General features: G+C 45.3%; 1 protein-coding gene across 4 annotated transcripts in view; it reads right to left on the reverse strand.

Moving 5' to 3' along the window:
- The window catches only part of UIMC1 (ubiquitin interaction motif containing 1), an 81137-nt gene extending 69748 nt beyond the window's left edge, over window positions 1-11389 (reverse strand). For 2 of the 4 annotated variants that reach the window (XR_004691976.3, XM_035105822.3), the window contains exon 1: window positions 10764-11389. The gene's annotated coding sequence lies outside the window, so the exon portion shown is untranslated. The remainder of the gene's footprint in view (window positions 1-10763) is intronic. The other 2 variants (XR_015948199.1, XM_035105824.3) reach the window with 1 other exon arrangement.
- Between the last annotated feature and the right edge of the window lie 194 nt (window positions 11390-11583).

Here is an 11583-nt window from a genome sequence, read left to right on the forward strand (position 1 = left end):
CTGTCCAACCATCTTGTCCTCTGTCGTCCCCTTCTCCTTGTGCCCTCAATCTTTCCCAACATCAGGGTCTTTTACAGGGAGTCTTTCCAGGGAGTCTTCATTAGGAATTGACATTAGGAAAACCAAGTATACCTTCCATTTGTAATACTTCAAAAAATAACATTTTAATTAGAAAAATATATACAACAATTTGAAATATATAATGTTGCCAAGCATAGCATTAGATATGGTGCTGACCTACATCCCATAGCTGCCATCACCACTGCTGCCTTTGTGGATGCTGGCTTGGTCGCTGAAGAACACAAGAGACTTGTAACTGATCACAATAAAGTCAAGAGGGGACAAGAAAAAGTAACGAAATCCCTGGATCAGGAATTTATCTTTGTCAGAAGGATGAAATTGACTACATCTTTTTAGATGGCTGTGAAGATACAACTAAAGATATGCTGAAAGCAGGCAATTCAGATCAGCAGTTCCCCAGGATCATCACGGAACAGCATTATTCTGTGTGCAGTGAGCCAGGTGGAAGATATCTCTACCACCTCACTCCAGAGAAAGGCTCAAAGAGGGGAAAACCAGCTAACATTATTGCTTATAATATTGTAGATTTCATGAAGAGCCTGCAGGCCATTGGAGGTGATTCTACAAATGCTAACTACTGGGTTGGTGGGTGGGTGGTACCATCTTATTTGGCAATCACTCGTAAGATTGTCTGCCCATAACACCTTTGGTAAAGGCTTGTTCTCCAACTGGAGCGCTCGCAGGCCACTGTTTCCCAGTTGTCAGTGTTTATACTACATTTTTAAAGATTTGCCTTGAGACAGTCTTTAAACCTCTTTCATTGACCACCAGCATTACGCGTTCCATTTTTAAGTTCGGAATAGAGTCATCAGGCATCTGCACAACACGTCCAGTCCAACGAAGTTGATGTTGAAGAATCATTGCTTCAACACTGATGATCTTTGCTTCTTCCAGTACACTGATATTAGTTCACCTGTCTTCACAAGTGATGTGTAAAAAATTTCGGAGACACTGTTGATGGAATCTTTCGAGGAGTTGGAGATGGCGTTTATAAGGGGTCCGTGTTTCACAAGCATATAGTAAGGTTGGTAGTACAATAGCTTTGTAAACAAGCATTTTGGTTTCCCTGCTGATGTTCCGGTCCTCAAACACTCTGCAGTTCAATCAGGAGAAAGCCACACTTGCAGAGCTCAGGCGATGCTGGATATCAGTATCAATGTTGGCCCTTGTGGAAAGATAACTGCCTAGGTAGGTGAAGTGATCAACTTTTTCCAACGTTACACCACTGAGCTGGATTTGTGGCGCTGCAGAGGGGTTATTTTGTACTTGTTGGTGCAGCACTTTGGTTTTTTGGATGTTGAGTGATAGGCCAAGCTTTTCGTAAGTTTCTGCAAAGATATTTAGGATGGTTTGGAGGTCATCCTCTGAGCACTGGGTAGAGGTCAAGCCAGGTCATAAGCTGCTCTAATGGTTTGTGTTCACACTAATGAGTAACCCCTGTGACACTTGATCACAGCATTTGATGGGAAGACCTTGTCTAACAGCAAGTGGACAGGTAACAGTGACAAGATGCTAGACACTGCTGCAGAACTTGAAATTGATCCTTCTTTCACCCAACTCTCAATTGGAGAGCCTCTGAGTGTCAATGATGTTAAGGATCCGTCCACGGATTAAGTGTATGAGTATCGGATCACACAGGCCATAAGGACAGAAAAACATACCACAGATCTGGCTCTTCTAGACATTGTTCCAGTGAACCATTCAAGGTGGTAACAGCAGCAAACAGGCTTTGTTCCATATGGGTTTCAAAAAAGACTTAAAGACAAAACCCTCAACAATTTACAACTGATAGTGTATACTACCCCTGCTGGTTCAACATCGAAGTAAAACACTGTTGGGTGGAAGGCACGCACTGCATCTTGTTTCAGCTACAAAAGACTGTAGTGGATGCTGTTTTGCCAACCATTTAGTGCTCAGCATGGTATGCATTCAGTGAAATGATAATCCAGACTCTTGTGCTCAGATGACAGTGAAGAGAGGAGAGCTTGTGTCCAAAAGATTGTTGACTTAAGGGGCGGAGATAATGACACACTAGGAGGCATTCCTGTACGTTCAAGGAAGACATATTGCATCAGCCCCTGTGCTTTGTCCCTGTTGGAGCTGATAAGACTGGTCTGACTGGGTATATGAACCTCCTTTGACGTGTAAACTTACACAGCCAAAGTAAAGAAGTCCACTGACAAGCCCATGCAAGTTCTATAGTAGCCTTGCCATGCTCGGTCTATACAGAGGTGTGTGAAACAAGTCACGGAGCCAGTAGGCAGGGTCTATACACAGGCCTACAGAGCCTAGGGCTTGCCGATCAGAAGGTCGGCAGTTTGAATCCCCGCGGGGGTGAGCTCCCATTGCTCGGTCCCTACTCCTGCCAACCTAGCAGTTTGAAAGCACGTCAAAGTGTAAGTAGATAAATAGGTACTGCTCCAGCTGGAAGGAAAACGGCGTTTCCATGCGCTGCTCTGGTTTGCCAGAATCGCCTTAGTCATGCTGGCCACATGACCCGGAAGCTGTACGCCGCCTCCCTCGGCCAATAGAGCGAGATGAGCGCCACAACCCCAGAGTCGTCCGCAACTGGACCTAACGGCCAGGGGTCCCTTTACCTTTACCTTTATACACATGAAAAGTGTGAGGGCTTCATCAGTGGCAAAGAAGCAAATCGGCAGCTGATGTCCAAGAACGAATCAAAGCAAGACTTGCTTAAACTTCTTGTTTACATTTCTTATTAACTGATGCTATTACTTTCTAACATTGTTTTATGATTACAAGGTAATGTTGTATGCTTAAAAGGATATGTTTTATGCAGAGAAACAAAAAAAATTATAGACATTTTCAGAAGGCAAAATTAAAGTTCTTTGGCTTTCCAAGAGCAGTTTATGTCATAGGCGTACCCACCGCGGGGCAGGGGGGCAGCTGCCCCCCCAGAAGCTGGCCTGGATCTCTCCGCTGTGCACGGGAGAGCCCGGTGAGTGACGACGAGTGGCTCTCTCTCCGAGGCGGAGCAGTAGCGCAACTTGCAGCCAGCCACCCGGCGCACCAAGTAGCAGCAGGAGGAGCAGCCTCGGAAGGCGCTCCTGGAGCGGCTTCAAGCGAAGATGGCGCCGGCGGCCTGCCGAGTAACGAAGCTGCTCTTTCGCGGCCTCCGGCGATCTGCTGTTTACGAACGGCTGAGAGGCGGGCCAGGCAGGCTTCTGAAGGTGGGATGTTGGAGGGGAGGGAGGGACACTTGCCCTAGTCTTGCCGGTGCTTTATTGTAAGGGGGCGCTTTGATCCAGCAACGGTTCCCATCTTAGGATCGGGTTGCCTCTTTTCTGCCAGGGAAGGTTTCATGGACCCTCCACAGCTGGCCAGATGACGGGCGAAGCGTTTCTCATTGCAGCACCGCTAGGCTGAGCCAAGGCTGTACCTCTCGAATGCCTGCCTGCTGCGCAGTTGCCCAGAGCACGGAAGCCCGGTGATATGCGTACTTGAACATATAGAAATGCTTAGGTCAGTGGTTCCCAACAGGTGGTCCGCGGACCCCCAGGGGTCCGCGAGCTATGCCAGAGGGGTCCGCAAGATGCTATTAGAAAAAAATATATATTAAATATATTTCGTATGATAACAGATTTTTTGTTTTGGCCGCTTCCTGCATGAGCAGAGTCTAGCGCAAAACTAGAATTAGATAGAGGCAGTAGTTCTGCTGTATGCCGTTAGGTGGCGCTTTACAAACACTACTGTTTTGCAAAGAGGCAGCACGCGCATTCTACTAACGCTCACCTCCCAAAGATGCTTTGCGCGCGTCGGCTTCATTTGTGCGCTACTGCGCAGGTACCCTGTCTTCTCCATTCCCCTCCCTCCTCCCTGGCGCATGCTGCCTCTTTGCAAAACAGTAAATAAATACGCAAGCTGTTCTGTAAAGATCAGTTGTCAACACAGGAGTGATTACTCAGTTATTCTTAAGTTTGGAACCTAATATTTCAGAAATAATGGACTCAAAGGACAGATTTAACTCATCTCATTAAGAACTGAAAATTAAAACTAACTGTATACTGATGGAGTACTCTGTTGTAACTGTAAAAAACGTATAAATATAAAATATAAAAAGACTCTTAATTTGGCTCTCACTTTTTAATTTTAGGATTAGGAATTAATGGGGGTCCTTGTCACAATAGCGGCTCGATGAGGGGTCCTCGAGAAAATTTTGTTGGGAACCCCTGGCTTAGGTAATAACATGTGCTTTTGGGGGTATGCTGCGGCCGCTGCTTCATGGCGCCTAGGTGAGACCTAGGTGAGAGTCAGTTTCACCTGGGCTCCGTAGCCCGCCCACGTTCCCACTTTGTGGCCCCTCCCCTCCTGTGCCTTGGCCCCGCCCCTTGCCCCCCCCCAGTTTTGATCCTGGGTACGCCCCTGGTTTATGTGCTTTCTAATCAAACATAATTTACCAAGCTGAATGCTACTCAATAAAAAAAGAAGAATTGAATTCATTAAAAACATATTTTAAAGACACTGAAGAAATCTGCAAAAGTTTCGCCCCCTAAAATGACACGCCCTACTACACTAGCCATGGGGGGGGGCTTTGTGCACCCCACCATATATCAAATGCAGATGTTACCAGGACAGTCTCCTCCCATAAAAACAGCTACCCCAGTACAGGTAAGTGTTGGTCTTTTCGTAACCATCTTCCTGGATGTATCCCTATTCTCTGTATCATAGAATGCAATGAGAACCACTAAGAATTAAACCTATTCCAATCTGCATAGCTCTGCTTTTCATTTCCTGATCATGCTAGAATGCTATGAAATGTTGGAAATTGCTTTTATATGAGAGAATGTAGCAATAATGCAAATTTACCGCATAAGTAGAAAGAAAAGCAGCCAGGGCAGGAGCCTACAATCTAAAGCAGGGGTGGCTAACCTTTGGTCCTCTAGATGTTGTTGGACTGCCGCCTCTCATCAGTCTCAACCAGCATGGTCAATGGTCAAGGATATGGGAGCTGTAGTCCATAGATTTCTGTGGCTGCCACCTCTGAACCAAAGCTCAACAATGGAAGAGAATGGATAGGAGGGGCAAGGGCAATGAGAGCTGAACTTGAGCAAGGATAATAACACACATTTAAGGATGACTGAACAGATAATCAAGAACTATATGGAGGAAGGATTTGGAAGAAGAGAGAAGTAGAACCAAAAGATTATTCCCGGGGGGGGGGGTGGAAATCCAGGAACAAGGGACAGCAAGGAGAAACACACAGTTGTTTAAGAGAACAAGATACATTCAGGCAGCAATGACAGACAGGAATAGCTATACAAGTTCTGTCTGAGCTATTGCTTTAGCAATCAGGTTATTAACAGAAGGAAATAGGATAGAGATTTACATTAGGAAAAGAAGATTTATGGAGCAGACTCATGTACTCTACTGGGTTCAGAACTAGTGCTGTCTGCACTGGGTGCTGCAGCTCTCTATCCTTTTCTCTGAAATTGTGAGAGGAATTTAGCAGAGCCTTTCAGTTTACCAGATGAAACAATTCCCTCTCTCCTTCTCCCACAGGCTCCAGACTAGGGCTATGTGCCTGAGCTCTGCGAGTGTGGCTTTCTCCCAATTGAAGTGCAGAGTGTTTGAGGACTGGGACATTTGCAGGGAAACCAAAATGCTTGCTTACAAAGCTATTGTACTACCAACCTTACTATATGCTTGTGAAACATAAATGCCATCTTCAACTCCTCAAAAGATTCCATCAACAGTGTCTCCGAAAATTTTTACACATCACTTGCGAAGACAGGCGAACTAATATCAGTGTACTGGAAGAAGCAAAGATCATCAGTGTTGAAGCAATGATTCTTCAACATCAACTTCGTTGGACTGGTCATGTTGGGCAGATGCCTGATGATCGTCTTCCAAAGCAACTACTCTATTCCAAACTTAAAAATGGAAAGCGTAATGCTGGTGGTCAACAAAAGAGGTTTAAAGACTGTCTCAAGGCAAATCTAAAAAAATGTAGTATAAACACTGACAACTGGGAAACACTGGCCTGCGAGCGCTCTAGTTGGAGAACAGCCTTTACCAAAGGTGTCTTGGGCTTTGAAGAAACTCGCTCTCAGGATGCAAGGGAGAATCGTGCTAAGAGGAAGGCATGCTTGGCAAATCCACACCGTGATCAACTCCCACCTGGAAACCAATGTCCCCACTGTGGAAGGACGTGTGGATCCAGAATTGGCCTCCACAGTCACTTACGGACTGATTGTTAAAATCGTGTTTATGGAAGACAATCTTACTGGCTGAACCAATTACTGCTCAGCTGAACCAATACTTTACAGATACTTTGCAGATAGTGTGCTGGCTTTGTTTGCTCTCTCCCTCCTCCCTCTTAACTGATAAGCAATGAGGATAAGCCCTCATATAAACCAGCAAACTCTTTCAGCTTCACCTGCATGTGTCTTGCTACTTTCCTCAGCAAGAAGACATTCACCTGTCTCCCTGCTTTGTTGTCCTCCCCTCGCTGATAGAAGTTCTCAGGTGCAGCCAACTTTAACCCCAACTCTTTCAGCAGAACTTCCTGCTCTCACCCCAAAAACTTTCAGAGCTCAGCTAATTATGCAAAGTGGGCTAACAATCCAGGAGCAACCCCCCACAGCTAGACAATCAAAGATCCAGTGGCAAAGTAAACAAAGAACTAGAAAGTGCTGCAGATATATACTGTAGAGATATAGATATAGACTGCCCCACAGCCAGTATCATGCTCTGCATAGAAAGGAAAGGAGGGGAAAGCTCTGATGCACTAGCAGAAGTCTCCATGCAGGCTTCTGTTAGCATGACTCATTAACTGAATCCTGCCCTGTATGTTTGTTTGTAAATACAAAGACCCTCTAAAGTCTCCAATGCTCTCACTTTGAAGGGAAAACAACTACTGCCACTCTGAAATTTCCACTGCTTACAGAAAGGGAAGCAAAAACACTCAAATATTTACAAGTTACACACTTTGGAGCAATAGGCAAATGCAATACAAAAGACAATTCTGAAAGATTTGGTTGTGTTATTACTTCATATTCAATAAATCAGATCATGCATCTTCGTATGCCTGTGAAATACATGGAAGCAGATTGGGGAAGAGCATTTGCAAGCCTGCCAAAAAAACAACACTCACACCAGCACTCAACTTGCTCAGATTGTGCAGTATATCATCTGCCTGACAGATCACATCAATATGGGATTGCTATGAAGCACAAAACACAGGTAGGATGACTCACTTATCCCCAACATTTTAATAGAAGCAACACTATACATGTCTACTCAGAAAAAGTCCCATTGACTTAAATGTGGCTTACTTCCAAGTAAGAGGGTTTAGGATTGCATACTCAACCATACAACTGTCACTGGTGCTCTGAAGCCAACAGGGCTGATGCCCCTGCAATCTCAAAAATTAGAGAATTCAAGTCAGGAAGCATTGAAAATCTTGCTTTGCTTTCATGCCTCCATCTTACTCTCTCCCTGGGAGTCTATTAACTAATTTTGCATGTTAGCTCACAGGCTGATTTTCCAATCATCTGGGTCCCCCACCCCATCTCTGGACTCTTAAGAACATTTCTTTCTTTAAGGTCAGACAGTAAAGGTGACCCATTAATAAGCAAGCCCATGTGTTTCATTTCAGAAATTGCACTTTTCAGGGGCATCCTTGAAAACTCCCCTTTTATGATTATTTGCCATTTTCTTTCATCATCATCTATCACTTTGATGAATCAGAAAACAATTACCAGCAGGATAATTCACAATCTTGACATTGCAGCAACTAGACCTGCCAAGCTGTGACAGCTTAAAATGCTAAAAAATAAGGCCAAAAATGAATCTCATCCCCAAATGAGTTAGAGAGGTTCAAGCTACAGATAGCTGTTTGTAAGCTGCTATCCAAAATGTAGGTATGAGGAAAAAATTATGAGATTCAACACCATGGATTCAAAATTTGTAGTTAAACAAAATACATAGTGCTCTCCTTTAAAAATTCTGTTCCCAACAGTTTACCATGTTTTCTGAAAACTAACAAATTTACAACAGCCCCAAAAGATTGGGTTTATTGTACCCCACTGTTCAGAAAACTCCTAAAGGGGTCCTGCACTGCAGGGGCCTGGACTAAAGTACCCTTGGAGTCCCTTCCAACTCAACAATTCTATGAGATTATGACTTGGGTAGCAAGATTAAAGGAATACATAATGTTACAAATTTTTCAGAAAGGATATACACTGTTGCACTCTGAATCTCTGCTGATTGCTCAAGATTAATAAGACTCTTGTGTGTGTGTGACTGTTGTCTGCATCAAAGGCAAGAGGAGGAACCAGAGGGTGTACCATAAGGTTGACCCAAATCTGGTAAAATCAAATGGATCAATTTTTAGATGCACCCGGCAGTTACAAGGAAAGATGAATTCAACTGAGTCTCCCAAATGTAGAACAGATCTGTAGAGTTCACGTCAGTGGTTGCAAGCACAGGCTCAAAGAACAAATAGTAGCAAAGTGGGAATAAGGATTCAGAAGAGCAGAGCTGCAGATTCATACCTTATGCATCAGACAAGTCTTTTTTATGCAACGACTGAGAGTCTAAGCATACCTTGAAAGTACCACTGAAATCAAAGGGACTTGCTTCTAAGAAAATGTGTTTAGGTTTAAGATGGGTTGCTTGTACAAAAAAATATATCTCTGGCTTGAGGCTGTTACCTTTGAAAACACATGCACCGATAATCAAGTCCGCCTCTAGGGGGGCTGCAACTACTGTATTCTGTGCTGATTCAGATCTACTAATGCCACAAGTGGAGACTACTAAAATATATCTGTGACAGCACTCCACACAGCAGAAAGTAAAGTTTGTATTAGGCTCAGCACGTCAGTTATTCCAATTGCATGGAATGTCACCCTATCAGTGTTACAGAACATCTAATATTGGCATGATGTTCTATGAGATTCTGCCAATTTGGTATAGGCAATATGAATTTTGAATGCCACATGGAAACATTTCCTCGACAATGAGCAAGTAAATAATGTTCAAATCAGACCTGACCCTATTACAGTTCTGATGCAAACAAAGACTAGATACAGCAGCAATAAAATATTTCCTGCTAGCCAAGAAATAAGGTCATCAATTATCGCATTGTATTCCTGTACAAATCAACCTATGGCCAAGTTTAATGATTAAGGAGTCCATAAAGGAACCCCATCTCAAGGCACACTTATGCTACCCTATTCAATTATACACAGCTTTACAGAACAGAATTTTAACTATTTCCAGTTTTCCATAAATCCACAGCTTTCTAGAACACACTTTCCATATGGAACACCCAATTCCTTATATTTAATTCTGACCAAAATAAGAATGTTCCATGTTTAAAGGGGGGGGGGCTTATGCTAAAATTCCTTCAAAACCAATCATTCTTTTGTTTGAATACAGGTTGCAAACCTAAAAGCTGCCCCAACTCCATTCCTCTGCTCTTTTTCCAGTTCCCATGGTAAAAGTACCTGTATAGGTGTGGGGTGCTTTGTTACAGAATACTGTTTCTTGTTAGAAGACAGCCATGTTACTCTGTGTCTCCCCCCTTCTGCACAGACATGCTTTACTAACCCCGTTATGTGATACTATAAGCAGATGAGCAAACTAGACAAGACTTTCATTTAAAAAAATAAAATGAGAGAGCTTTATAACCCAGAACTGGAAAGGCACAAAAAGCATGGAATCAAATCTAAACTAAGAAGGAAATGAGAATATAATTATGGCCAAAGAATTGCAGGGGCGGGCAGGGCAGGAAACACAGAAAGCTTTATTGGTATTTTGTCACTGGCAGATTTGTTTCTTTAAAGGGAATATTATTAATAATAATAATTTATTATTTATATGCTGCCCATCTGACTGGGTTGCCCCAGGCACTCTGGGTGGCTCCCAACAAAAAAGAGTAAAACCACCATGCAACATCACACATCCCTGAACTTCAGATGTCGTTTAAAAATCACATAGCTGTTTGACATCTGCTGGGAGAGCATTCCACAGAGCGGGCACAACTACCAAAAAGGCCCTCTGCCTGGTTCCCTGTAACCTCACCTGTTCTGAGGAATGCTGTTATCAAGTACAAACAGAACTAATCTGCAAGGCTGCGGACATAAGCAATCTTTTTAAAAGTTCTGCATCCTCCAAGATCAAGAACCTGGGGTAGAAGGTACTTCTAGAGGAGTGCGTAAACTAAACAGAGGAGAAGAGAACTGAAAAGAGACACATAAAAAACCCTGCAAAAGATAATCAGAGCAGGCAGGTCTCCTGTAGAGAGGCAGGGCCTTTGTAGAGAGAACGAACTTTTTGTCAGATTTCACTCTAAGGTTGCAAACTTTTGAAAGGGCTCCGGAAGCTCTGCCAGCTTGGTGGGCATCTCCAAGCAATAAAAAGCGTCCCATCACTATTTCTGCATATTAAACGGCTGTTAAAAAAGTAGGCGGCCAGGCCAGCCCGGGTCCTACTGAATCCTCCCCTACTTTAGACGGAAGGGGTGGGTTTAGACCACTAAGGTCGCAACGAAGCGCCACCCAACCACCAAGACTCCCTGCGAAGAGGTTGCTAGATCCATGGGGCGACCCTGCGATTGGGGGGGGGGGTGAAGAGCCCCCACAGGGGAAGCATGAAAAGGGTCCTACGTGCCCCACGGAGGGAGGGAGGGAGACAGGCAGACGGACAAGGCTACTCACCGGGGCCGGCACCTCCCCAAACTGGGCCACTGCCCCGCCCTCTCCTCCCACCAGCGCAGCAGCAGAGGCAAGTCGGCGGCTCCGCTGCCCCTTGCTGGGAGTGACGGGTGCTCGGCAGCGGATATTTTGCCCGCACTCAAGCTGGCGCCAATAACTTCACTTCCCGGAGCTAAAATGGAAATAGTCGGCGGCCTCGCTTGAGGGGAAGGGCGGGGCTTGCGGGGGTCACGGGAGCTGTTCTTCTCGCGCCGTCCCACAGCACAGTCCTTCGGTGTCATCCTGGGTGAAGGCGGCTCAGCGTCGGGCAAGCGGGCTTCTCCCAGGGCCTGGATAGGATCAGCGCCGCCGGCCGACACAGAAGCCCTTTCGGCTTCTAAGGGTCATCTCGCTCGACCCTCACCTGTGGTTTCCTGCAGGCGCGGCCTTTTCAGTCGCCCTCTGGGGGCTCTGCCTTTTGTTTCCCCCCAACCGGATTGAAATCGGGTTTTCCGCGAGGGGGCTCTCCATATAAGAACACGCATGTCCTGTAGCCGCATTCGGCCGTAGCGTAATTATTAGTCGCCTACCATGTTCCCCTACCCAAGAGAGGGGTGTGTGCTTTTAACAGAGCTGCTACTCTCTTGTGCACAGAAATGAGGTGTGTAAATGCGACATCATAGAAATGTGTGGGCCCATAAACACACACACCAGTTGGAGGCGTTTTGCAGCATGCCCAGGTGGGGGGGGGGATGCGTGCAAGTGTTTCGCCTGCGTCGGCGCCTCCTCACGACAGCGGCCATGCCGCCAGGCTCCATCCCCACAGCAACCGCTCCCTGCTCCC

Source organism: Zootoca vivipara, chromosome 2 (assembly GCF_965207765.1).
Source record: "Zootoca vivipara chromosome 2, rZooViv2.hap1.1, whole genome shotgun sequence".
Lineage (NCBI taxonomy): Eukaryota > Metazoa > Chordata > Lepidosauria > Squamata > Lacertidae > Zootoca > Zootoca vivipara.